The sequence below is a fragment of the Acinonyx jubatus genome, chromosome A1, assembly GCF_027475565.1.
Source record: "Acinonyx jubatus isolate Ajub_Pintada_27869175 chromosome A1, VMU_Ajub_asm_v1.0, whole genome shotgun sequence".
Taxonomy (NCBI): domain Eukaryota; kingdom Metazoa; phylum Chordata; class Mammalia; order Carnivora; family Felidae; genus Acinonyx; species Acinonyx jubatus.
Genome location: NC_069380.1, coordinates 140,064,781 through 140,068,490, shown reverse-complemented (window position 1 = coordinate 140,068,490; position 3,710 = coordinate 140,064,781).

Sequence of the window (3,710 nt, the reverse complement as noted above, 5' to 3'; positions counted from 1 at the left end):
TATATAATCAGTCACTCCTTGCCATCCCAGTGTAACTCTTTCTGCACAAGGGTCCAGTCCCCATGCTTTCATAAAACCACCTTTTTTGTACTGAAGATATCTTAAGAATTCTTTCTTGACCATTCGCTCCTGGACCCTGAACATCCCATCCCATCAGTACTACTCTACCAGATGATCACCTGCTTATGGCACAAATTACTTCATTTTCCCTGAAAGCTAGACCCTCCCTCCATCACAGATCTAGGTTACACATATATACCTCAAGGCAGGAAATAATTATCTGTTTTTGCACTTCTGAGCTACGCCAAGCACCACTTATTTCAGAGAAATTGCCCCCTGCATCTTCTTGTATAAAGTGTTTCAACATTAATAACATATCAGAGCTGCCACATAGTCTTTTTGAGAACTATGATTACAAGGCATGCTATCTTCCCCACCACCCACATATTCCTCTTTTCCAAGCACCATACCAAAGTTATTTGAATCAAATGACATTGTGTATCCAAAGCATTTAACTCCGGATCCCTTGCTGCAGTCTTAACATTACTACCAGTAAAACCTCCATTCTAATCATTGTCTTGCTTCATTCACACAGCTCTCTTAATTATCCTCTTTTTTCAAATGTGAATTATTTCCCAAGAAAGCAGACTATTAGACATTATTTGCTGTGAATGATAATGTGATTCATATGGCCACTGTAGCATAAAGGTGGGAATATAAAATGATTATATGGTTGTAATACATTTGCATTTTGCTTAAAGTGGACCATAAAAGTATGTTATATTCCCTAGAATGAATAAACACACATACACAGACATGAAGAGATATAGCCCAAATGATAATAGATAAATTAAAATAAAATATTAAAGAATATTCAAATAATGAAAGGAAAACAGAAAAAGGGGAAATGGAGAAACAAAAAATGAAGGGGACAAAAAGAAAGCAAGTAATAAAATAGTAATCCAACCATATCAATAGTTACATTAAATGTAAATGGTCTAAACACACCAAATAAAGACAGAGATTTAGCAACCAAATAAGACCAAAATATACGCTGTCTATAAGATACTCACTTCAAATATAATTAAAGTAAAAGGGGGGAGAAAGTTATACCATTCAAACACTCATCAAAAGAAATAGGGAGAGAATATACCAACATAAGACAAAGTAGAGTTCAGAGCACAGAAAATTGCCAAGGATAAAGGGAGACATTGCAGGTTAATAAAAGAGTTAATTCACCAAAAAGATATATAGTCTTAAATGTGAATACACCTAAGAATAGAGCTTCATAACTACCATGCAGTTATGGTAAAATATTTCAACATTCTTCTCTTTGTAATAGATAGAACTAACAGAAGGAATTCTATAAGGATATACAAAATTGGCCAATACCATCAAGTCCCTGGATCTAACTGACACTTTTAGAATATGTCATTCAGCAACACAAGAATACACATTTTTTTTGCAAGTGTACAAGGCACTTTCACCAGGATAGACCATACTCTGGGCCATAACATATACCTTAACACATTTAAAGTAATTTAAATTATACCAAGTATGTTTTCCAGCATAAGAGAATTAAATTAGAAATCAAGAACAGAAATATATCTAGAAAATCCCCCAATAACACATTGTAAATAATCTACATGTCAAAGAAGAAGTCTCAAGGGAAATTAGAAAATATTTTGAACTGAGTGAAAATAAAAATGCAACAAAATTTGTGAGATGCAGCTAAATTAGTGCTTAGATGGAAATTTATAGCACTTGTAAATGCTCATATTAGAAAATGCTCGTATTAAGGTTGATGTATGGAATTGTTGAATAACTATATTGTACTCCTGGAGCCAATATAACACTGTATGTTAACTAATTTGAATTAAAATAAAACTTAAAAAAATAAAGTTAATCATTTTCCTAAAAAACAAAGAAAATGCTCATGTTAGGAAAAATGCTCATATTCTCATATTAAAAATGCTCATATTAGGGGCGCCTGGGTGGCGCAGTCGGTTAAGCGTCCGACTTCAGCCAGGTCACTATCTTGCAGTCCGTGAGTTCGAGCCCCGCGTCAGGCTCTGGGCTGATGGCTCGGAGCCTGGAGCCTGTTTCCGATTCTGTGTCTCCCTCTCTCTCTGCCCCTCCACCGTTCATGCTCTGTCTCTCTCTGTCCCAAAAATAAATTAAAAACGTTGAAAAAAAAATTTTTTTAAATGCTCATATTAGAAACAAAAGAAAGGTTTCAAACCAATAATCTGAACTTCTCCCTTACACAACCTGTAAAAGAAGAGCAAATTAGATGCAAAGCAAATGAATAAATGAGTTTAGCAGGGTCATAGTATATAAAGCCAATATGTAAAGGTAAGAGCAGAACTCAATTATATTAAAAATAGGAAAAAAAGAAAACAATAAAGATCAATGAAACCAAAAGCTAGCTCTTTGAAAAGGTTGAAAAAATTGGTAAACATATAGCCAGACTGAAGTATAAAAAAAGAACAGCCATTGAAAACACATATTCAAACACGTACTTGTACATGAATATTTGTATCTGCACATTCATAACAGCCAAAAGGAGAAACAACCCTAATGTTAATTAGCTGATGAATGGATAAACAAAATGTGGTGCATTTATACAGTGGACTATTTTTCAGCCTTAAAAAGGAACCAAATACTAATACATGTTACAACATGGATGAGCCTTGAAACATTATGACAAGAGAAAGAAATTATCAAAAGATCATATATTTTATAATTTCATTTGTATGAAGTATCTAGAACAGGTAAATCCACATATAGAGTGAGACTACTGGTTGCCAGAGGCGTAATGGGTGCAGGGTTTCCTTGTGGAGTGTTGAAAATGTCTTTAAATTTGAGGAGATTATGGTTGCACAGCATTATAAATATATTAAATGGCACTGAATTGTATACTTTAAGGTAATTAATGGTTAATTTTATGTTCTGTGTGTTTTACCTCAATTTAAAAGAGAGAGAGGACACAATTTACCAATATCAGGAAGAAAAGGATGGACACTGCAGACCCTATAGGAATTAAAAGGATGGTAAAGGAATATCACAGACAGTACTATATCCACAATTCAACAACTTGGATGAAATAGAAAAATTCCTTGAAAAACACAAGCTACCAAATGTGAGAAGAATTTGGTAACTTGAATAGTTCTATACCCAGTAAAGAAAGTGAATTTACAGTTAAAAACTTTCTGACAACAAAAAATTCTAGGCTCAGATGGTTTCATTGGTGAATTCTACCTAACATTTAGGTAGGAAAGTTTCTACTTAATTTTAGTTTCATTTCTACTTATTTTTTTCCAGAAAATAGGAGAGGAGGCAACAGCTATTTTATGGGGCTGGAATTATCCATTACCAAAAGCAGAAAAAGGTAAGACAATAAAAGAAAGCTGCAGACCAATATCCCTCAACACCATGTTAGAAAATAAAATCTAGGAATATAAAAAAGGATAATACATCATGACCAAGTGATATTAATTCCAGGAGTGCAAGGCTGATTCAATAAGTTGAAAATCAAGCAATGTAATTCACCATATGAACATAGTGAAGTGGAAAATCCACATGATGATCTCAATAGCTGCAAAAAATGAAAAAGAATTTGACAAAATTCAACATTCATTGATGATCAAAACTCTCAGAAAACTAGGAATAGGAAGGAATTTCTTTAACTTGATAAAACCATCTGCAAA